Raw genomic sequence first — 25,308 nt, 5'->3', positions numbered from 1 at the left:
ATAAGAAAAGCGACAGGAAAAAAGGCACTGGAAAGAGTGGGGTTACACTTGCTTGATACAATATTGTCTAACCACCCCGCAGACAAATCAGAATGAATGCTAGCTTATCTGGAAGTGACCAGAATCTCAGAGCAGATGCATCTCAGCAACAGCACATTCAGGAAGCTCCCTTACTCTAGATCCAAATCTTTCTAGTCCAGTATTGTCTATTTTGACAAATGGTGGTTTCACAAGGTCTTTCCCATCACCTGCTACTGGGTCTCCTGTGCTATCCCTTGGTTGGAGATGCCAGAGATTGCATGGGAATTTCATGCAAAGTATGTATTCTGCTAGGATGCTATGACTCTTCCTCAATGCACACACATTAATTAAAGATGTCAGCATATAGCTTTCCTTATAGCTTCTGCATTATTATATTTATAGTTAGCTAATATTGCTAGGGTGACCCCTGTTAAGAAACAGGGGGTTTGCCAACTTCTCAACCAACTCTTGCCCCATTGTCTAATAGTCGTTGGGTATGCAGACATGGGAACCTCAGATATACCAAGCAAGCTATTTCTTTGTTCCTGTGCTGGGCTATCCAGTGCAAGGTACTTCTGCATAAGGCAAAGATAGGCATTGTGTAATCCTAACCATGTATAAAGGTAAAGGTAAAGGTACCCCTGACCATTAGGTCCAGTCGCGGACAACTCTGGGGTTGCAGCTCTCATCTTGCTCTATAGGCTGAGGGAGCTGACGTTTGTCCGCAGACAGCTTCTGGGTCATGTGGCCAGCATGACTAAGCCACTTCTGGCGAACCAGAGCAATGCACGGAAACACCGTTTACCTTCCCACCAGAGCGGTACCTATTTATCTACTTGCACTTGACGTGCTTTTGAACTGCTAGGTGGGCAGGAGCTGGGACCGAACAACAGGAGCTCACCCTGTGACAGGGATTCAAACCACTGACCTTCTGATCAGCAAGCCCTAGGCTCTGTGGTTTAGACCACAGCGATATAAATCCTATTGAATTCCATGGGGCTTACTCCCAGATAAATAGAATTAGGAATGTAACCTAAGACAATAGAGAGACATTTACTTCTCCCCTTCAAAATAAAAAAATTCCTTCCTGTAGCACCTTAAAGACCAACTAAGTTAGTTTTTGGTATAAGCTTAAGTGCGCATGCACACGAAAGCTTATACCAAAAACTAACTTAGTTGGTCTTTAAGGTGCTACAGGAAGGAATTTTTTTATTTTGACTATGGCAGACCAACACGGCTACCTATCTGTAACTTCTCCCCTTCAGTTATATAATATCAACCTAGGCACTCCTTTAACCTGTTCTAAAAGTTAGATAGCTAGAACACACCTGTCATTTGAGGCAGCCACTCTTCTCCTGGTGAGGGACTTTTGTTGTTAAGGGAAGCCTGCCAGGGGAAGCACACCTGACAGGTGCAGATGGCTCCCTAATCCTCTTTTATCTTACAGAGGCAAGCAGGCACCTGGCCTGCGGACTTCTCCCTCTCCATTGTCACAACCCTTAATACATTTGACCCCCACCCATCCCAAGCTGTTAACACCCCCTGCTCTGCCCTGCTATTTGAGTCTTTGGAAAGAAAGCCAGTAGCCTGAGGGTGAGGCCATTCAAAGCCAAACACGCAGGTGTCTGAGCAGTTTTATCTGTTCTGCCTCAGGGCCATCAGATGTGATGGGGACAGCTATGTTTGTCGTTCATGTGTAAAAGGGGCATATTGAAAAGAATGACGGTGGATGGCCATTGGGATGTGTTGATTGCTTCCAAATAACTATGGGAATATACTGGGTTGCTGAATGGCTAGAAATGAAAGTAAACTGAGTGGCCACTGGAAAAGAAGAAAGGCATTCTAAAGGCAAGGATTAGCCAAAAATAATTATGGTGATGGGCTTCCCCTGTTCTGGGGAGGGAATGAATGGATGAAGCTTTGAAGTGGTCTGTGACTAGTAGCTCAAATTCAAAAGGTGTGGCAAGAGAAGGAATGAGTGATTGTTTAGTTTTCTTACCTATGCTTATCAATTAGAGCAAGCTGGAGTGTGATCGTCTCTTTTGCTGTGTAACCCCTTTGTAGTTATTTGGTTCTAACATTTCAAACTGCTTACTTCACCTATCAAGCAGGGACAGAATACCCAAAATAAGAAGAGTGGCTGCTGAAGAGAATCAGTAGAAGCACTTATCTCCTTTTATGTAAGGAGTTTTCTATTTCACACCAGCAGGTGTAAATGGTAAAATGTCTCTAAGATTGTTTGCTTTTGCAAAAGGCTACATTTCAGCTGGCTGAATAAGAGCCTTTATTAAGCATGTGTTTTACAAGTTGAACCTACACATATTTACTTAGAAGGCGCTGTGGATTAAACCACAGAGGCTAGGGCTTGCCAATCAGAAGGTTGATGGGGTGAGCTCCTGTTGCTCAGTCCCTGCTCCTGGCAACCTAGCAATTTGAAATAACAAAGGGCAAGTAGATAAATAGGTACCGCTCCGGCGGGAAGGTAAACGGCTTTTCCGTGCACTGCTCTGGTTCACCAGAAGCGGCTTAGTCATGCTGGCCACATGACCTGGAAGCTGTACGCCGGGTCCCTCGGCCAGTAAAGTGAGATGAGCGCCGCAACCCCAGAATCATCTGTGACTGGACCTAACAGTCAGGGGTCCCTTTACCTTTTACTATGGAGTTCAGTGGAGATTACTTTCAAATAAGCATCCATAGGATTGCAGTCTTACAATCAAAATATAGTTATGAGCAGCTGGAGGTTAGACTGCTTTGTAATTGGAATATGGCAGTTTCCCCATTCACCCATTGTTTGAACTGAACAATGAGCTCACCCTGTATACTGACGACCTTCCGATCAGCAAGCCCAAAAGGCTCAGTGGTTTAGACCACAGTGCCATCCACTCGCAAGCTCCTTTACCTTTACCTAGCTACTTCGTAATTGGAATATGGCAGTTTTCCCATCCACCCATTGTTTGAACTGAACTGAACTGAGAGTTTTATTTTCTCTCTCTCTCTTTTTTTTTAAATGAAACTTTCTGGGCTAATGCAGTGGTTCCAAACTTTTTTCCTCTGGGGCAAGCTTTCAGAATAAAACTGTGCTTGTGCCACAGTGAATTTTTTTTATTGATAAGATAAACATTGGAGAACACAATGCCACCCAATATTATTCCTGTTTGAATTAAAATCATAGTAGTCATAGCCAGATTATTTGTATTCTGCTTTTTGGTATATTAAGTGTGCTGGGATTTCTGGTTATGTGAGGGGTCTCCTAACAACTCTCAGTGCCCTTAACAAACTATAGTTCCCAGGATTATTTAGGGGAAGCCACTTTCGTTCATATGGTATAAGAGTCTTTGGGGGGGGGGTGAGCCATGATTGTTCAAGTAGTATAAAAGTGCCCCAGATTTATGGTGTGAATGTGATCCCAATTATAGTCAAGGTCTCTCACACACAAACACACACCTGTTACTATATAAAAGACAATTCAGAACAATTTAGTAATAAATGAATAATAAAATAACATAGCTAGACAATTAAGAATGCTTATTACCAGCAAGTGCAAAGTGAAGCTCATTCTGGTCTGAGCAGTAGTAGCAACTGCAGAAGCTAGTCCTTAGCACCTGGTGTAATAATAATAATAATAATAATAATAATAATAATAATAATAATTTATTTATACCCCACCCACTCTGGGCGGCTTCCAACAAAACACTAAAATACAATAACCTATTAAACATTAAAAGCTTCCCTAAACAGGGCTGCCTTCAGATGTCTTCTAAAAGTTTGTTTTAAAAGTTTGTTACTAGGAAAAGAATGAGAAACACTTCAGGCTTAATGTAAAATGGCTGGTAGCAAAGCTCTCTCTTCTGGTGATGGTGGGAAAAGCAGCAGTAGAATGAGCCCTTTAGAAAAACTGTGAAGAGCGAGGAGGGTCAAATATTAATAGGAAGAGGGTAAAACACCCTGTGTCCATGGGCGTCCAAGGGTGGGGAAGGGGGGCAGCTGCCTCTGAATCAATATAAATCAATACAAATCTGAGGTTCTGCCCCCCCCAAAAAAAACCTGCTCCCTAACAAAAAATCCTGGCTATGCCCATGCTGCGGTCTATGATTAGTGGCAGGTGGCAATGGTGATGGTAAGCCACAGTGTCCTTAAGAAGAGTATCCCTAGGTAACTGTGCACAGGAATCCAGCCTTATTGTCTAAATGTGCTGAGGACTGCAACCTTGAGTTCTGATCCTATATATGTTTACTCATAGAAGGAAATCCAGTTGAGTTTAGTGTGGTTATACCCAAGTAAGTAGTTCTAGAAATGTATTGGGCATCAGGTTCTGAATATGTTTTCCTAGGAAAGGATCCCTGTGGATAATGTGGTGAGGCTTTGTGCCACTTGAAAACAATGGACAGCTCATATAAAATATGCCAACATTTAATTTTCTAAATTATAGAGGAATGTATGATATGAAGGCATTTGTGCTTTGCCAGTGAAAGTCAAAAGCTACAGCTGATGGAGCATGTGTGAAAATAACATGTTATTTCCATAGTTGCTACTTTTGATCCATGTTATTTCCACAGTTGATATGTCACCCTAACTGTATCTACTCAGCTGTGGCAATGTGCAGGAAGCATCCAGTACATACAAAACAGTAAATTACATCCTTAACACAATTCTGTAATGCCCACAGAGAAAGCATTAAGTGAAAAACAAACCAAGCATTAGCATGTTATGAAATAAAAATGGGAGAAATTAAGCCTGCATCGCTGAAGTGCAAATAAACACAAAAGGAACAGATGCTCAGACCAAAAATGGGTTGTAGGCACAAGAATGTGGGTACAATTAACTGCAGGTGCAAAACCAGAGACCCAGCTGCAAAACTCCCATGTTTTCACACTGAGATATATATTTTTGTTGGGGTACTCAGTCCCATGCAACATATTAGCAAGTGTTAATATTCACCAAACATGATCTTGGGCAGCCTGGTCCTATGGTCCAGCTCAAATGGATATCCTTGGGAACCAATGTTTCTTCATTTCAAAATCTCTCTCTTGTGCTAATGATCAGAAAGCTGTTGAGTTAGATAATGTGTATTATTATTATTATTAAAATTTATATACTGCCCTAAACCCTGAGGTTTCAGGTCAGTTCACATAAAAAGATCACAGTATATAAAATTAAAATAAAAGCAAAAACCAAATAATACCTCCTGTATCACAGGAATAGAAATCTGACAACTTTTCAGCAGGCTAAAGGTGGAGTGGCAAGGGCTACAGGCAGGGAGCCTTTCACAGAAGGTGGCTTGTCCTACTATGCAACCCCAATTTTTGAATTGTGGCAGGGGAATCATGCACACAGGACACATTTGTACATGCAGTTTCCTATCCAGATGGGAAAAGGCACATGGAAGCCAGCTTCCATGTATATAGAGTTCTAGTTGGCTCCGGGTAAAGGGATTCAGATATAGATTTCAGCTCATTAAAAAACTGGATAAAGGTAATCAGATTTTGAAATAATAATTACAAAGTTTGTCATATTCCCTATTATATTGTCTAGATACTGAACTGTATCCAATTGCGATTTGTAAATAATCTCTGTCTCTCTTGTAGCTACCACTATTGCATCATGTGAGCACACACATGTAGTTCTTGAAGAATGATGTATATTGCTGATAATCTACTTTTCTAACCCAGGGGTCAGCACACTTTTTCTGCAGCGGGCCGGTTCACTGTCCCTCAGACCTTGTGGGGGGCTGGAATAAATTTCGGGGGGAAATCCCCCCCACAACCGACTCTCTCCTCCCTTCTTCACAGCACCAGACGGGCCCCGGTGACTGCTTACCTGTGCCTTGCGAGTGGCAGGGGCTGGTGGCGGTGAGATGATGAGTGGTGCGAAAGGGCTGTCTCCGTAAAGGGCTGCTTAAAATGGTGCTTAACCAACTGCGGTTCAACAAAGCCCAGCCCCCTTCCTCCTCTAGGCAGGGCAGGGAGAAGCCAGGAGGGAGGAGGCGCCGCCATGGTGTGTGTGTGAGGGGGGGGGGTAATGGCGCATCCCGAATGATCAGAATCCCCACGCCGATCAACGCAGCAATTTCCGGACCATCTGTGGGCCAGATCCACAAGGCAATTGGGCCGGCTCCGGCTCCTGGGCCTTAGCTTGCCAATCCATGCTCTAACCTCCTGCTGCAGAGCACCTTATACCTGCACAAGCGACGCTGACACAAAACCCCACACATACATTAACTAAAATAGAAACATCGCCACCCAACCCACCATGGCCCCTCCACCTCTTCCCCCCTTTTTCTTCCTAATGTAACACTAATGTCTCAACAAATGAATCTGACCTGCAGAAAATGTAACTTGAAAAAAAAGAGACATTGCACATGCTTTTGTAAACCAAGAAATCTTTAATAAAAATACATTTAAAAAAATGGAGGTGAGGTATGAATGCCTCCAAAAGAAGTGGGAGATTAAAAACAATGCTCAATATAACAACAAGGCAAGAAATGTTTCTTGTTTCTTCTGGAATGATATTGTCCATCACTGAGTTTTTAGAATCCAATTGGTGCCATAAGTCTTCAGGGTGGGGGGATGGTAATAATGAGCTACTATGCTACCAAGAGCAATAGAATGAAGAAATCAAAGTCTGCAGGAGCTGATAATAGAACTGTAACAATAGTTTCTCAGCAGCCCAATAACCAAATAACCCATTTATATATTAGTGCAGACTTTTAATATAGAATGTATGCTCTACATTGTATGTCAGACAAGTTATCGTGTAGATTCTAGCTTAATTCAGTGCCCTTATGTACACTTTTAATTCAACGTCCTTTTCTACTTGCTGACTCTTGAGACTATTAGCTCTACAAATGTCATGCATTATTTGCACAGCCAAATAGAACTTTGCTTTGTTCATATTATCAGATATAGTATTCTCTTCTGGTCTCTATTAAGCATTCAAATTCACATGACTTTGTTTACACAAAGCTGTGACATACTGATCTATCAATGTCTCTCTAGAGAATTGATTTCATGTACAAACAATGCTAGCTTTGGACACAGATTACAGCATTCTTTTCCTGTTTATATACTGGGCTTTTAGCTTTTGCTGCAGGTATGAAGTTCCTAAACTGAAGAGAATAAAGCTACCTGGCAAGTTAATAAAAGAAAACAAATCTAGACCAGGGGTGCCCAATTTATGTATTTTTGAAGGCAATTCTATCATCAAATATGTATGTTTACAAACATATATAACCTAAAAGCAAAATAGGATAGAACACTGAAGTTGAAAACATTCATCTTTTCCTTACAAATTAAAATGTGGGTAAACTTTTTATGTTGCTGCTTAATTAAAATTGGGTAGGGGCAGCAACATGCACCACCAGTGTGGCAAAACACATGTCTTCTATGTATTCATGTCCATGTGTGATGGCAAGGCTTGCCCTATTGTGAGAAATGAATCTGAGGAATCTAATGCTGCTCATCCAAGCTCACTGTGGAAAAAGAAAGGAAGTAAGAGTTCGTGAGCATTCTCCAGTGACATCTTCTGCTGTCTCATATCTTAAGTTGTTGGCAGAGGGATAGTGGCTTGCTGGACTAAAGCAAGCACAACCCTGCTTGAAACAGGCTGTGAGCAGGGCTGTCCTTGCACCAATCCTGCTTGTAGCAGTTTTTGGTAATCACTCCTGCTTGAAATGTGCACATCACCTCTACTAACAACTGAACAAGGCTCCAGCCTCACATGATGTATCTGTTGCATTTGTCAACCCTCCATGAGTGCTGAACTGAGGCTGTGTTCATATAACTATGTTATCTGCAAAAAATCAATAAATAACATTTTTAAAGGCTTGTCCTAGTCAATATCATTCAAGTGAAATATTTACGGTGACACTGTCATTGTTTTTTAGTGTGTGCTGCTGTTTGTCTTTTCAAATTTTAGAACAGAAAATGTAACACTTATAATATTGATTATCCTTTCTCCCGAGGCCAGCATAAAATGTGTGAATATGCTAGCAAAAATAATATTTCATTAAAGGAAGGATTACATTTCTCATACAGTTACAGCTACACATGTAAGTTAAATTATTTGAACTATGATTTTGGCAATGTTATATGCTTGGGTAATTTTCAGCTTCTCGTCGCATGGTGCTAGGTAATGAATCAGCATTAGAACAGGCTGTCAGAATGCTTTCACATGGTTCTAGAACACACATTGTTTAGGACAGGTTCTGAAGGCAGGCTTATTAAAGCTAAGGCATCTACATCTGGGCAGTGCCTGAATGAGAAGACCATTTGCATTCCTAACCAATTTCACTGGCTGGCACAGAAATAGGACTTCAGACACAGATCTTAGATTGCCAGCAGGATCACACGGATGCAGGGTGCAAACTATTTAAGAATTAAAAGTTAATGACGAGAGCCCAGGCAGCTGGAAGTAAAGCCCCACTATGGGCAAGCACGAGGCATGGAAACCCCCCCCCCCGGATGGAGGCAGTCCTAGAACAGCGCTCCAACCTGAGTTCCTGCTTCCTGTTGACTCAAACCCTGACTCAAGCCAGGTGGCTGTGTTTTGCATTAAGTTTCTGAATCATCATTGAGAGACTGCCACCACCCCCAACCCCCGAGCACTGAAGCAACCAAAGCTAAGCCATGCTGCTCCAGATAGGGCCACAGCTGTCATAGCTGTCAACTTTTCCCTTTTCTTGCGAGGAATCCTATTACAAATAAGGGAATTTCCCTTAAAAAAAGCGAAACGTTGACAGCTATGGCTAATATACAAGCCTGAGAAGGTAGAATGCACTCCTACCCACAACTGCTACCCGTACCTCCCAGACAGTAATGATGCCTAGATACCTGTTTGTCTTGTTAACTATAAAACACCTAGATACCTGGTTAAGAAACAATTTTCCAAATTAATTGATATTGTTATAATTTGGCTATCATTGGGGGGAATATTGGAAAATTAATAAAAACTTATTTGTCGAAGAAGAAACACTTTTCCATATGCCGTAAACTAGTGTTTCTGGGTGAATAATAATTGTTGCTGTAACGTGAGCACTTTTACAAGGCTTTTAAAATAGTCCTCAGTTTCTTATATGCCTTATTTATACACCACACTTTCTGAACAAATAAAAATTACTGCTGAAGGAAGTCACTAAAGGGCTATTACTATTTAAAGTATGTACTTTTGTCAACATTTTATCTACTTTCAACAGACATGGCTATTCCTTAAAATAATATGATGTATAATAGAAACATCTATTAATCACAATATGTAATTATAAAGATGTACTGCCAGACCAGTACTTAAATGTACCATTGAACCATTATTTAAACCTCATTGGAATTAATGAGGAGTACAGAATAATATTTAAATTGTGTAAAAGCTCAAATTCTTGTCACCTTTTTGCCTCTCTCAGTTTTAAAACTTTTATTCAGAAGTATGTTGCCAACCTCACAGATTATCAGATACTATCTTGGAATATGGCTGCAAGGAGAACCCATACTGATTTCATTAGACATTGAGTTAATGAGTTTTGCTATAATTCAGTGGATCTAGTGACAAATAGGTATAGCTTCCTAGCATTTATAATTAATATACTGGGAATCTATGGCTTTCTGTATGTATGATATTCAGCAACATACACATTCAGATTATATGCTTTTGATGACACACTCTTTGATAACATGCTATGGAAGGAAGAGCATAAACAATCTGAGTGAATAGTGAAAAAATCACTGATACAGTAATTGTATTCTCCAGTGTCTTAAATTGGTGGTTTTCAAACTGTTCCTAAGAACCCTGGGATTCCTCGGGATCTTCTCAGGAGGTTCTTAGTGTGAAAATCAGCAATGTCAGAAGGACATCTTATTCACCAGTCCTGAACTTCCTCTATGACCGTGGAAGGGGGACCTGTCACTGACTTCAGTTCCCATCAGCTCCAGCCAGCATGTTCAGGGATGATGGGAGTTGTAGTCCAGCAATATCTGTTGAGCTGTAAATTCCCCACCGATATCCTACAATGTCTTATATTGAGAAAACACTGGACACATTATAGTGATCAAGAGTCCATTTTGAGGTTGAGCAATTACCTAAACCTTTGTGGCTTCCCTGGCACTCTAGAACAGGATAGCAATGTAATGCTCTCCAGATGTTGTTCTGTTACAACTCCCATCAGCCCCAGCCAGCATAGCCAATGGGTCAGGGATGAAAAGAGTTGTAGTCCAACAACATCTGGAAGACAAAATGTTGGCTATCCCTGTTCTAGAATGTGTTCTAGAATGCTTCACCACATATAGGGCTTCTGCAAGCAGGACCCAGCAACAAAATTATGCAGTATGGAGAGCTTCTGTTCATGGTTTCAGCGACTCCATTCCATTCTTCCTTCCAGTTTCCTGTCCCGTCCCCCCCAACTGACCCCGAAGTCTGTATTTAGTGTCTAGTGAGCATTCTCAGTCCTCATTGACTTGGGTTTCTTCCTCCATTTTTGTGTTTTTTTAGGGCAGGTACTATATTAAAGTCATTGATTTCTCCATTGATGTCTATAGCTATCTTAAATTCCTTTGAACATTTTCAAATCACTTTTTGGTGTGGAGCAGGAATAATAATAATAATTTTATTATTTATACCCCGCCCATCTGGCTGGGTTTCCCCAGCCACTCTGGGCGGCTTCCAACAGGATATTAAAAACACACTAAAAGGTCTACATTAAAAACTTCCCTAAACAGGGCTGCCTTCAGATGTCTTCCAAAAGTCAGATAGTTGTTTATTTCCTTGACATCTGATGGGCATTCCACAGGGGGGCGCCACTACCAAGAAGACCCTCTACCTGTTTCCCTGTAACCTCACCTCTCGCAGTGAGGACTAGTCCTGTCCTATGACAACTTGCAAAGGTTGTAGTACTCTGAAAATGCCACAGCTTGTCTTTCTACACCATTGGTTTTGCTTTATTTATTTGACATTTCTGCCTCCTCCTCCCCCCAGTTGGCATGTATGGCATTATCTCATGTTATCTCCACAACAATTTTGTGTGGTAGGTTAGGGAAAGAGGTCATGACTTACCCAAGGCTATGCGGTGGCTTTGTGACTAAGCAGGGACTTGAATGCGGGTCTCACCCACTCTTGCCCAACATTTATCCACTTCATCCAAGTTGGTTCTTGTGGTAGTTATCAAGATTATTTGATGAATGCAAATCTTCTCTCTAGAAGGTGGATGTCACTACAAAGCCAGCAGAAGTGCTGATATATTTGCAATCAATGTTTCCCATCATAGAACGGGGATTTCCCTAATCAGAAGGTATAAATATAGCATTGAGCTGGTGAACCATTGCAGCTAAGAATATGAACAATGAACTTAGGTCCCCTGCTTCAAATTTCACCTTGGCCTTAAACTCACTAGGCTACATTAGGCAAACCACAACCTCTCAGCCTCTGCCCTGCATCTGCAATATGGGAATAACTGACCTACTTAGAGAGTTGTTTTAAGAATAGAGTATGAAACAATTCACCCATGGAAGGTGTTTTAATCTACTTTAGTTTGTTATATTTGATCCAAATGGGAATATATTGCTTTTCTATAACTTCTGTAACTTATAAAACCATTTTCCATCTTAAAACTATTTTCCATCATCAGCCTAGATAGCTCAGTTGGTTAGAGCATGGTGGTGACAATGCCAAAGTTGCAGGTTCGATCCTCATATGGGACAGTTGGTTAGAGCATGGTGGTGACAATGCCAAAGTTGCAGGTTCGATCCTCATATTCCTGCATTGCAGATGTTGGACTAAATGATCCTCAGGTTTCCTTCCAACTCTATGATTCTAATAAATTTTTATCTTGTTTCATAAACCTATGTAGTCTCAGCTTGCTGTAAGCACTCGCATGCCTGGAAACCATACCTTGTGTTACCTTGAGAGGCTTCAGGGAGACCCCAGGGGAGCGTTTAGGCTGATTCATAAGGGGTAGCCTGGTATATACACTCTCCCCTTTTATCTGGCAGCAATGACTTGTTTAAAGTGGAAGAGTGGACTGAGCATAGGGGTACACTGTTTGCTAGGAACACTTTCCCCTTGGACGGCACAGGACGTAGGGTGGCCCACCACTTCTAATACTCCCTTGCCAATACCCCTTTCCCTGAGTTGCGCAGGAAATAGGAGATCCTGCAGGAGGCACCATCACAATGGTACGCAGTGTGCTCTGGGATCCTTCAGGTGAGCAAAACTTTTTTACAGTTCAGTATGTTATGTATCTTCAGGTAGGACAGAATCATGAGTGCTGATAGCATCTTTATCTGTTTAACATTATAGCTGGGAGCTGTTATGCTCTGAAGCTGCTCACTGGCACTGTCTGTCAAACCCACTGCCTCAGCTTTCAAAAAGCTGTACTTGTCAGTTTTCATATTATGCACATATCACATGGTAAATCAAATGGTTGAAGAAAAACAATCAGTACCAACCCCCCCCCTCAAAAAATCCCCAGATTTTGTTGCCAAGCTGTGGTGATTCAGCCAAAGCAGAAGACCTATGAAACATTATAAAAGGTAAAGGGACCCCTGACCATTAGGTCCAGTCGTGACCGACTCTGGGGTTACGGCACTCACCTCGCTTTATTGGCCAAGGGAGCCGGCGTACAGCTTCCGGGTTATGTGGCCAGCATGACTAAGCCGCTTCTGGCGAACCAGAGCAGCACACAGAAACATCATTTACCTTCCCGCCAGATAGGCTACCTATTTATCTACTTGCACTTTGATGTGCTTTTGAACTGCTAGGTTGGTAGGAGCAGGGACTGAGCAACGGGAGCTCACCACGTGGCGGGAATTCGAACCGCCGACCTTCTGATCGGCAAGCCCTAGGCTCTGTGGTTTAACCCGCAGCGCCACCTCTGTGGTTTAACCCGCAGCGCCACCTGTGTCCCCATTAAACATTATAGAATGGTATAAAAGCATATATGGGGTTTTCTTTTTTAAGCCAGTTTGTCTGTCACTTGCTCTCACTGCTCATTTGCACCTGTGGATCTCCTTTATCAGGACAGATAAGGATTTAACATTCCATACAACTGCTACTAGCACTGATTATTTTTCATATTGTAATGGCAGGTTAGATACTTCACAAAACAACAAATGATGTGCTCCCTCTTCCATTTCAACCCCCTTTCACAAAACTCTACTTTCTCTACCCTTCATGCTCCCCATCCATCACTGTGGTTATTGCTTCAGTTAGAAGTGAGACTGCGGCCACATAGAACGTTTTCATTAGATTGTATCACCTATATATGGACTGTTGGCAATTTAGACTGCAATTCAAAGTCCACTTACCCATGAATAAGCCCTACTGAATTCAATTGGACTTACTTCTGAGTAGACATGGTTCAGATTGCAGCTTGAATGATGAGACCTTGTTGGAGGGGTTTGTCAAACATTTGGACATTGGAAAGAGTATAAATGCAAAGTATAATTAAGCCATACTAGTAACCTTTGATGACAGGTGTTTAGGCCCTGCTCCAGGTTTTAGGAACCCTGGATGAGTTTCTTTTGGTGGTACTGCCAGACTTCCCCTCTCCCAAACAAGTAAACAGTCAGGTAGGCTTACCTGTTGGCAGTGATGTAAAGAGCTAGGAGACAAGTGACCACTGATTAGCAGCTTGTAGCTGACACATTTTATCTTGCACAGCACTGTTAGAGATTAAATGTGGCAGCTGCCAGGCACCCACCTGAGCTAAGTATCCCTATAGCTCCCAGGCCATTACAGTGATACCCTGGCAGGTAAGCACACCTGGTGGAATCGCTGCCAAGTGATGGCTGGGGATGGTGACAGACATCCAGGCAACGCATCAGCTCAGCTATCCCCTGCTGGAGTGTGTGGATGGTAGCAATTGCTCCCGTATGCTGAACACCAATGCTGGGCTTGTAGATGCTGGCCAAAAAACTTCAGTATTTTTTTTTAAGATTCACGTTCAATTTTTAAAAGACTATCCTAAAAGAGTCAGGATAGTATAGTGGTTAGAGTGTCAGACTAGGGCTCAGGAGACCCCCATTCAAATCCCCCCTCAGCCATGAATCTCACTAGGTGTCCTTGGCCATTCACTATTTCTCTGCCTAACCTACCTCACAGGGTTATTATTAGGATAATGGGGGGGGGCGACCCTCAACACTGTCTTGAGATCCTAGCAGGAAAAGTGAGATGTGAAAATCTAATAAATAAAATGGGGGATAAATAAATAAAAAACTCTGAGGAAAGTTAGATGAAAACGAATTATTCCATCTCTAATACATGTTAATACCCCCCTACATATTTGTAGTTATTTATAATATCCAAAGGGATGTCATAAGATTTGAGTTTTCCCCACCCCATTAGCTGTGGCTGTTCATATGCCATGGGTTCTGCTAAAGTAAAAGGAATTACCAAACACCTCTCATTTATTGCTTATTATAATTAAACTGAAGTCAGTTTTACACAAATATCTGCAGTTTCCCCTTCAGTGATTTGAAGTTACAGGTACACAATTCATGGAATATAGCCTAACAGCTCAGTCCTCTGTCTTTCCCAGATAAAAAGTCCCATAATGTTCAGTGGGACTGACTGTTGCCAATTGTGGCTAATGAGTTGAGCCTGACTTGAGATTAGACTCCATTTCTTAGTGGCACTTACTTTTGAGTAAACAAGCATGGGATCAGGTTGCACGTCTGATATGAATTACTAGGTACTAGACTTTTCATCCTATTTTCTTAATTTACTTTTTAAAGAACTGAAACTTAGTTAATGGGAGATATAAAGCACTGTCTGCCTAAGGAAAATGTGTCCCAGTGGTGATATTAGACAAAAAGCATGAAAAATGTTTTTCAAAACACTAGAGTGCATAAAGCATTAATGAACATTAATGTCTAGAACTGCATATATTACATGAAAAAGGATGTGTATGTGTTTAAATTACAAATCACATTCTTTATGTTGTTATGGTTTTTTGGGTTTATTCTTTTTAAAATAGCAGTTCTGGTTTTTTTTAAATCGCATCATGGAGTGACATATATTTCTGAATACACAAATTAATGTTTAAAAGATTATGAGAATCTTTAAAAGCCAATAATTTCTTTAAAATCTCATATTAAGTGTGATCTAGCTGTCTGATTCTTGGGTTCTGTAAGCTTTGGCACAACAAACAGAAGAAACAGAATCATTTCTCTTCATACTCCTGAGAGAAACTTCACTGGACCGTACCATTACCCAGATAAAAAAGGAAGATGACTTATTGTTATCCATTAATTTGCATATTTCTTTTTTTAAAAAAGTTATAAATGAATCCATAATATCATTGTAAAAATGTTAAAGTATACATCTATGAAATAAAATGGTCAAACCTGAGGTAAATATTTGAGGGCAAATATGGACTCTTTCCTAAAAGGAGTTTAGTGGCCTAGTCCGTTGTCTGAGGGGAATAGAAAGGCGAAGGATTTCTTCAAGTCAAAGGGCCACTCTGGAAATCTTACAGGGTTTCATAGCTATATCTTAGGAGACTTTATGAGTCCCTCTTAATTATTTTGAGGATATAGTATATTGTAAAGTCTGTTGGGAGCGCCATTTGACATCAGTATCACTATTCCCCCCCTACAATTCAAGCAAGGGTAATTTCCAGATTTTCTTCATGATAATGAGATAAAAAAGGGAACTATCAAGAGAGACATTTGCTTAAATGTTGCTCACTGCTTTGCGTATTTGTAATTAAAAGGTGGTTTTGAAGTGTATTTAATGAGCAAGCATTAGATATTCAGCCCATATGAGAGACAAGGATTACCTTCTGAGTAATTGATGGCAATGAGCAGGTGAGGAGAGAGTAATTTCTAAACACACCTAATATAAACTGAGTAAAACACATAGTTGTGGTGGTTAAAAAAAAATATGATTAATCACATGAAATTAGTTCTCTGAAGTCCTATGGGGCAGTTGTTCTCTTAATCCTTGCTAAATTCTATAGGATTTAAATATTTTGGATTTTTTTTAAAGGTACTCTGAGGAGATGTTTGGCTGGATCATATGGGTTTACCTAATGATGGCTCTTTTGGTTATGTGCTTTCAGAATGGCTGAAAACTTTAATAATGTGGTGCTATGCATGTCTACTCAGAAGTAAGACCCATTAAGAACCATTAAATTCAATGGAGCTTACCATCAAGCAAGTGTATATAGAATTTCAGACTTAAATCAATTCAGGATTTTAATGTTTGTATGTTGTTTTATTGTATATTTGAATGCTGCTTATTTTTTATGATATTATGCAATCTAGAATTTTTCTCAGATAATAAATTTAAAGGTACTAGATGCAGAATAGACTCACTGAAATGAATGGACTCGATTTATTTCAGTACATCTACTCTGAGAATGACTAAAATCTCATCATTATTAGCAACTGGTGACTGGTTTTTCATTGTTAAAGGGAAACTGAGAGTAGGTTATAAGCATTGTTATCGCATGTTAAAACTTTTAAACATTCTATTTTAGGTATTATTACTTAAAACATAGATTTACAGTGCATCATTTATGTGGAAGAATAATCACAAATTTATGACAAGGTAAGGAGGAAGCAAGAAAAGGTAAGAAAATACAAATGTTTTTCTGTCCGAAACTTCCAACATTCAGCTTCATAGGATGGCCCCAAGTATTATGAGAAAGTGAGAAAAAATTCACTTTCTCCACACTATGCATAATATAATGTCTCCTAGTAACCCTTCCTTTTCAAACTAAAAAAGCCCAAAATGATGTTTTCAACACAGGGGAATTGCTCCAGCCGCTTGATAATTTCAATTGTCCGTTTCCAGTTGCATGAGTTCAGGAGAAGGTGTCACTGCTCACCCCCCGGGCATGGAGGGTGATAAAGTAGGCCCAGGCCCAAGGACATGATAGAGTCCTACTCTTTCTCATGTGATACTAATTGTGTGGGGAAATTAAATGTTCAAAGAGGGCTATTGTATTCTAAAAACATTACACCATGACAAATGGGAGAATGTGTGAAAAATGCAAAAAAATTAATATTTTTTCTGCTCCGCTGCATGAATATTTTGACATATCTACACAAAGTAACTATGAAACTATCTTAGATAACACTCATTCTTATTACTTTAAATTATTCCATTAACCCAAGTATTTCCTAAACTTGCAAAACGCTATACAAATGCAAATTAATCATCTTCAATTCCAGATTATATTCCAGTCTAAAAAGCTATTTGTTGATACATTTGTACATGTAAGGCAAGCAAAGCAGGTATGCAATGAGTGAAAACCTTATTATAAAATATTGGACATGTAGGTTTGTACCAGTCAAGTTGTCACTGTAGTAGTTGAAAAGCATTAGAGTAGTATATGGATTAGCTATTCACCATCTAAAATAAGTTAAATGTATTTGAACTTGTTAGTCTTTATGGTGCTAGAAAACTCTTTGTTGCACTTAAATTGCTCCATTTGTATCCCAAGGTTAGAACAGCATTTTATCCTGTGAAATTGCAAATTCCAGTGGGTTAGCTATGTTAGTGTATAAAAGCAAATACAAAAAGGATCATGTGACACCTTAAAGACTAAAAAATGTATTGTGTTCATGAATGCTGTTGCCTGAGTCTTTGCCTTTAAAGTAAAAGACTATTATTTTTGCAAGCTAGGCTTGGTTAACTTGCCCAAGCTAGGCTTGGTTAACTTGCCCAAGGCTACACTGTGAATTTCAGAGTCAAGTAAGAATTTGAACCCAGATTTTGGTATCCCAACTCAGCACTCTCTTAGAGAGGGTATTACTCATTTTGTACTATTGATACCACTGGTGTAATGTTTCTGACATTTAGAAGTAACAAAAGGCTCAGTAGTTTAGACCAGGGGTCAGCAACCTAAGGCCCATGGGCTGGAAGCAGCCCGCAGAGGTCGTTCAACCGGCCCACGAACAGAGCTGCCCGCTCGCGTGCTGCGATAAACTGGCGCAGTGTGGCATGGGGACCCGCTTCTGCGGTGCTGGAAATCACATCTGCGCATGCGCATACGTTCAAAATTGCGTCTGCGCAGACACAGATGCCGAAAATTGTGCGCGGGGGGGGGGAGGGTTCACGATCCAGCCCACGGAGGGATCTCTGCCGGCCCGATCCAGCCCAGGCAAGATAAACCTTGCTGACCCCTGGTTTAGACCACAGCACCACCCACTTGGTGGTTTGAATCCGAGTGACGGGGTTTGTCTTGTTGCTCTGTCCCAGCTCCTGCCAACCTTAGCAGTTCAAAAGCATACCAACATGAGTAGATAAATAGGAACTGCTGCAGCGAGATGGCAAGCAGCATTTCTGTGCACTCTGGCACTTGTCACAGTGTCCCGCTGTGCCAGAAGTGGTATAGTCATGCTGGCCACATGACCCTTAATGTTGTCTGTGGACAAATGCCAGCTACCTCGGCCTGAAGGGAGATGAGCGCCGCACCCCATAGTCAAATTTGAATGGACTTAACCGTCCAGTGGTCCTTTACCTTTAGAAGCATCAATTTCAATAGAAAAATTGTTTATTGAAATTATTATATTAAATTATGCAAAAGGTATAACAAGTCTAGGAGCTTTGGTCACCAGGTATGCTCTTGATGGAAATAATATGCTTAATACATTCAGAAACAACTTTGTAAATAGGCTGTAGATCTGCAACTCATATTATATATGATGCTCAGTACAGTATTTATGTTGTTCACTCTGCATCTAAACTTTCAGAGTGGTGCTGATTTCTGTATTAATTACAGGGCAGCATGGATATGTTAGTGTCTGTTTCTGGATTCATTTTCAGAATGCAGGTTTGCAAATAAGGGAATTTCCTGCTAAGGTTGCCTAGAAATAACTCAAAGATTTTCTGGGCTTTTTGTGCTTTTTCCACAGGAGGGCACAATTTGGCTCTTTACATTTATACTTAGTATGAACAGTCTACATTTTAAAAAGGAAATCCTGACTGCACAAGGCAAAGTGTATCGGAGCAGATATTTTTTTGGATCTGCCTTATTAAAATATATTAATATTTCAATATCTGAGAAAACCACATTTAACTAAACTTGTTTTGTTATAGTCTTCAAACTATGTTTTAATGTATAGACCTGACTGAATGAAAACCTGTAGAGGGTGGTACTACTCAGAGTAGACCCACTGAAATTAATGAATATGACTAAGTTAGGTCCATTAATTTACTTAGGTTTATTTAAGTAACACCCTAAATTTAAATTTAAGAGCACAACTACATACGGTTTATGACCAAACAAGTATTTAGCTTGTAAATAATTTACAGATGAAATATGAGATTAATTCTTATGCTTTTTTTGCAACATACATTAAATTGCCCACAAATACTTTTTACCAACATTTTTCTCAGAATACATCTTATGTGAAGAAATTAAATTCATAACATTTCAACCTCTATTTTATACAAGACAAGTATTCTGGATTTTTTAACAAAAAAATTCACCATACCATAATTCCTAAACATATAGTAAATGAAGAATTTAATGACACGTTTAGTTAATGGAGAAATACGTTACCCCTAAGTTTCTGCACCGAAACAATCTGCTTGTGGGTATACTACTGCTTTGGTATCTAGGACCTGCTACCTGTAATAATACTTGAAAACACATACAATTTTAAAAAGTTAGTGTCTTCTCTACAAACTGTGCAAATATTTTTCAGGATAAATGATACCTAACACGTTTTGGTCACTACCTGGCAAATATGTCTAATTTTATCTTTACTAAATCTCTTTGAAACAAATGAAACTGAATTTTCATTGCTTTGACTTGAATGTCCAATATGATCCTACACATATTTAGTCAGGAAGTCCTACTGTGTTCAGTGGTAATCATTCCCAGGTAAGTGTGTATGGCATTAGTCATGACTACCGTAACTGTAGCAGGATTCTAGGTCTTTAAATCTGGAGTATATGTATATTTATTTCCTTATATTCAAAGACTTACAATCCAGAATGTTACAAGTAGCTAAAATCATATTCCTATAGCACAATATGCATATACCTAAAACTATACCCATCTACACACAAGAGCATCTTGTTTGTATGTGCTCTTTTGAAACAGGGCCATAGTGCCTAATTTCTAGCAGAGGCTGGCCCTGGATTACTGCATTCAAACAACTACATGAGGTTGAGCTCTGAGCATTATGGAAAACTGACTCAAGTAGAAATACTGTATTTAAAAATTAGCACCTTGATTATATTTGGGGGGTTTGAGAGCTCCAAAGCACTGGAAAAAAGCAGGCATTTAAGCCAATTTATATGAATTCCACTTCGTTCCTATTCCATAATCTCACAAACTAAAACAATTTACCTGAAGAGAAAATACTGTAGATAGGCTTTCAAGTCCGTCAATGTCCCCTTCTTCCAAGGCTGCTTTCTCAACCCATTATTTACTATTTGCAAGAAATCTGTCAACAACCATCTCAATTTTCCAGCGAAGGAGCCTTCATTTCAATATCACGGATTCCCCCCCTCAACGCTATTTCAGAAAAAACGGTTTTGGAAAAGCATGCCCATCTGGAAACCAGAATTTTCAACAGTGAGAACTTCAAATCCGACGATATGGCGATCAGGATCAACACCTTATAAAAGCACACATGCAAGCACGAACGAGAAATTTAATAAAAGAAAACCAGGCGTAAGCGGAAACAAGCTTCCAATATTCCATCTGGATATGAAAGAATGCAGCAGGTATTCCCCCACCACCCTTTTCTAAATTTCCACTCATCCTCTTTCTTGGGAGTTCTTCGTATTTTCAATCCTCTTCATGTGGCTTTTATCATTTTTAAAAGATAGAAAAAATGGACAATTTATTTTGCTGAAGTATTTCAGTCGTGTGCCTCATCTTGACAGTTCGTAGATCTTCTCCTCGTAACATCAGGCCTTTATTTGCAAACTCCAGCCTTCCGTATATACATACAGCAAAAGAAAGGAGTGGGGGAAAGAAAGAAAAACGGATAAAAAGAGAAAAGCAAAGCACCCATATACGCAACTCGGAGCTGCCATCAGCTGTCTGCGCGGCGACGCAGACCGAAGAGCCTCCCCGGCGAGTGCATGGATGGATCTCTCAGCTTAGGGAGGCAGGAAAGCAGTGAGCAAGCGAAACAGAAGCAGCAACAGAAGAAGGAGAGGGAGAGAGAAAAAGGGGAGGTTGTTGGTGTTTGGCGCCGGTGGAGGGAGTCATTCCTACAGCTGCACTTCCGGTCGGCATTTTGTTCTGAGAGGGAGCGAGACCGACGCTCACATTCACGCAGGCTCCTTTTCCCCCCTCTCTCTTCTCTCTCTCCTCCCTCCCCATCTCCTCCCTCCCCGGTACCGACTCACCGTGGCCTAAGCAGTCCCCTCCCTGCCCCGCCCCACCCGCCCGCGTACACAGAGGAGGCGGAGAGGCGGCGGCGGTGACGGCGGCGGAAGAGAAGGAACAAGCCGCGGCAGAGGAGATTCCCCCTCCTCCCTCCCTCTCGCTCGCTCGCTCCTCTCCTCCCTCCCCTCCCGGGGTTGGTCGGTCGGTCGGTCGGTCGTTCGGTGCGTGAGGTGTTTATCGAATCCGGCTCGGCCCCGGCCCGTGTGGATGTTGGCGGCGTGAATCGGGCTTGGTGGGAGGACGACGGCAAGGAGGGGAAGGAAGAAGAAGAGGAGGAGGAGGAAGAAGAAGAAGAAGAAGAGGAGGACGCGGCGGCGGCGGCGGGGAGGACGGCAAAGACGGCGGCGGCGGCGGCGACTTAAGGGATTCGCTTCGGCCGCTCCCGCCCGTCCCCGGCTCTACATGTTCGCTGCACTGAGGAGGAGACGGAAGAGGAGCCAGCCCCCCTCCCGGCCCGGATTATTGTTGTTATATTATCTCCCCTCCTCCTCTCGCTCCGCGGCGGCCCAGCGGCGGATCCTCTGAGGAGGGAGGGGGGCGGATTTTTCTCCTTCCTCCTTCCCCCCCCGCCACCGCTTGGCTTTCGGTTGGCTTCAGACGGTGTTTTGCTCAGGTAAAAGCCCCCCCCTCTTTCCCCCCTTTCAGGTTTCTCCTCTTCCTCCTCCTCCGCGAAAGGGAAGCCGCGAGCTGGGCCTCCTCTTAGGCGAGGCGGCCCAGTCAGGGGAATTAGCCTTTTCGGCCGGTGTGGGAAAAGGGAGAGGAGTGGGGCGGCGGGGGTGAGGGGAAGAGAAATAATGAGTGGCAGCCGAGGGGTGGGGGGTGTTTTCACGTTTCTCCCCGCCTCCGCCTCCTCCCGGGGTTTGGCGGAGGAGAGAATGGTTTCTGCCGAGCTGCTGGAGGAGCCCAAGCCCGGAGGAGGGCGCAGGCCCAGCGGCCAGCGCGTTCACTCCAGCTCGGGGATTAGAGAGGCGAGGTGGCTCCTGTGTGACAGGCCTCGGCGCCCGAGAGCAAGAGCGGGGAGGAGGAAACAATACAGTTGGAGAAGAGGCTGGGGCACCGAACCTGTGCCATATTTACAACTTCACACCGGCGGGCTGAGCTGAGGGAGGAAGGAGGGGAAAGAAAAGGTCCCAGCCAAATCGCGCGGGGTGGCGGAGAGAGAGAGACGGGCGCTCCCACGCGCTCCCTGTGTATGGTTGGCAGCAACTATGTTTCCTTCGAACCTTCCTTGCTCAATCCCGACGGTTCAGATAGTTGGAGTGTACACGGTAAATTTGTTTGGCTGGAGAGGTGATTAATTGTCGCTGGCTCTGTGCAAGGCCTTTCGAATGCGTGCACTACTACTACTGCTACTACTACTGCGTTGATAAAATAAAAGCCCTTTCTGGATGACTGACAGAACGCAAACACCTGCCCAACTCTCAACGTACACAGGCTGCAGCGTATGCCACCTTTATTTCCCTTTTTTCCATCTCGCTTTCCATAAAAAGATAAATAGTTAGCTGTTGTTGCTCCATGGGAAGTAAAACGTTGATACTTTGCAACGACGGATGCCTAAACATCTATGTGGTTGATTGCCACTGTAAAGGCCAAAAACCTTAAATTTGGAATCTCCTCATCAATTGTAGTTAAGCCTGCGGTCCTAAAACATACATGTTGAAGGAAGTGCTACTGAAGTCGATGCAGCATACTTCTGAGTAAACATGTTCAGGATTGGGCTGAGAAATGGGTCAAAATTGTGCAGAATTAGACTGAAGTTTTAATATTTTAAAAACGAAAGTAGATCAATTTCAAATCCATAGGTATTGATTGCATCCTGGCTGTTTGTGTAATTGGGTGATGCCTCTGTCACTTATCTGAAAGTTTGTTAAGCCTCCTAACATTAAATGGTAGCATATGTAGCATTTTAAAAGATACGTATAGAATATTTTGGAAATTATAGATTTATAAATGTTGTTTTAATAGAATGGAATTGTTCCGCATAGCTATGAAGAACTGCATTTCATCTGGTTGTGATAGCTATTTTTATATTGCTAGTTGCCAAATGATGTCTTTCAATGATGGTTAGAGCATAGCAACATTTCATAGTGCTAGCTTTCATGATGTTGTAAGTGTTGTATTTGTATTGGAAGTTAGCTGTTATTTAGTGCTTCTCATAAGTAAAGTAACTTTTGTTGTTGTTCATAGAGTACTATTGTGCATTTATGGCTCCTCATACATGTTAATATAGTGACGTTAATATAGCTGTCACACAGAAGGCGTGTTTTTAATGCTGTGAATCTGTGTAGTAGTCAGCAATGTGTCCGTGATTTGTATTGGTCAGGCAGCAGTTTGAATTTTAAAAAGCTTGAAGATCCTGCTGAGCCCCAAACCTGGCCTCCCTCCCTCCCACTAATCTGCCATTCCTGTCTTTGTGCTGCCTGGGCCTGTTAGACACTGTTTGCAACAGGGCCTCAGGCCTATATGCACTGGAGAGGAACCATTTTCAGTTTAAAAAAGCAGCTTTTATTTCTGAACTTTATGAATTGCTGATCGAGACATGTCGTTTCTAATTGTGCCCGTGTGTGTAACTGAATCTTTGTTTTCCCTAAGCTGTGGTGTATGTAGAGGCATAGGTCTAGTTTACAGGAAAGAAAGGACTGTATGGAAAATAGTTGTACTTGACTGTTTTTCATCATCAGAAAGCGACACTAGATCTGATAATTCTTTTGTCACTTAAGTTACACACAATATGATTTTGCTTAAATTGCGAGATGTTTCTGATCACATTTTGTATAATTCCAGCAAGTTATTTATTTTAGTTCAAGATTTAATTATGAACTAATTTCCTATAGCCACACATTCTCCTACTGCTGTCTTTCACTTTATTCAAATATTTTGTGTGTTTTGAAGGTGATCATGTAATATATGGGATATGGAAAATTCAGCAGACTTTTTCTACATGTATGCTATGATTTGTATTATAATTTGACCATATTTTTATTTTTATTTATATGAGATTACAAAGTCTCCAGCTTTTTAAAAAAATACCAAGCAGTGGACAGAAAACTTAAAATAGTCTCTAGAAATACTGAACAATTATTTCTTCATTGAATTTCTTGGTTAAATATGTGTGATTAGGATGCCTTAGCTAATAAGCAAATCTTTGTTTCTTGCTTCCTAAAAAATTATATATGATGTACACTTTCCATTTTTTTAGTTCTTGAATAGTTTTTTTAATGAAAAGTTCAAAAAATAAAATAAGTGCTAAAACACTTACTGTACTTTGTTTTAACAAAGTATAAAACATATCTAATTTTGCAAATCTATAATCTTAAATTGAAACTGATTCAGTTCTGTTAAAATTAATGAAAAGGAGATGGTTCATATACTGGGTTGTGAATAGGATTTTACTTGTGTAAGCCTTATATTTTATCAAAAAGACACTGCTCCCCCCCCCCCCAATTTCTCTAAGCATTTGGGAATGGTGAATGTGTTTTTGAAAACTGCACATATAGGGATGCATTTAAATGGTATGTAAAACTTTAAATTGTGTCACAGGTAACTGCATTTTAGCAGAGTATTACATATATTCTATTTTTAATAGTTTTAATTTAAGAAAAATGTTAACAAATTAGTTTAAACCTTTATTCTAACATTGGAGCTACACATTCTGGCACTACCATATGCCCACACACTTTTGCTCCCCATTTACTTTGTTGAAATGACATACATTCTAACTGCATGGATTAAGTGTGGAATCAGTGCCATATATGCACTCAATCTAGGTCAAGGACAATGCCCCTTTATTGTATCTGGTGCCCAGGACAATGCACTTCTAATCCTAAATGGGCAATAAGATGTGCCCATTCACATCTTGTATACTTTATACATATGATGAAACTAGTTAATGCTGAGTAGGGTGAATAATTTACTGTGAATGAAATTATTTCATTAACCTACAT

At 41.1% G+C, this 25,308-nt stretch overlaps 1 protein-coding gene and 1 long non-coding RNA gene across 9 annotated transcripts in view; one reads left to right on the top strand and one right to left on the bottom strand.

The window, feature by feature from the left end:
- Positions 1 to 6,414: 6,414 nt before the first annotated feature.
- LOC310689084 lies at positions 6,415 to 15,410 on the bottom strand. Of its 4 annotated transcripts, none has more exons than XR_014517293.1 (3): positions 15,348 to 15,410; positions 11,059 to 11,282; positions 6,415 to 7,809 (listed from the first exon to the last, which is right to left on the bottom strand). It is a non-coding gene; the product is annotated as an uncharacterized lncRNA (long non-coding RNA). The 4 variants fall into 4 exon arrangements; XR_014517294.1 differs by lacking the exon at positions 15,348 to 15,410 and adding an exon at positions 14,641 to 15,333; XR_014517295.1 differs by lacking the exon at positions 15,348 to 15,410 and adding an exon at positions 13,765 to 13,936.
- Position 15,411: 1 nt separating this feature from the next.
- Positions 15,412 to 25,308, top strand: part of NIPBL (NIPBL cohesin loading factor) — a 128,497-nt gene continuing 118,600 nt past the window's right edge. For 4 of the 5 annotated variants that reach the window (XM_083465637.1, XM_083465638.1, XM_083465634.1 and 1 more), the window contains exon 1: positions 20,515 to 21,977. The gene's annotated coding sequence lies outside the window, so the exon portion shown is untranslated. Of the gene's footprint in view, positions 15,612 to 16,483; positions 16,576 to 20,514; positions 21,978 to 25,308 lie in introns of those variants that run through there. The other variant, XM_083465635.1, reaches the window with a different exon arrangement.

Source organism: Podarcis liolepis, assembly GCF_965112155.1.
Source record: "Podarcis liolepis genome assembly, chromosome: 11".
Classification (NCBI taxonomy): Eukaryota; Metazoa; Chordata; class Lepidosauria; order Squamata; family Lacertidae; genus Podarcis; species Podarcis liolepis.
Note: the sequence above shows the minus strand (reverse complement) of the source record. Positions and strands in the feature narration are given on the sequence as shown.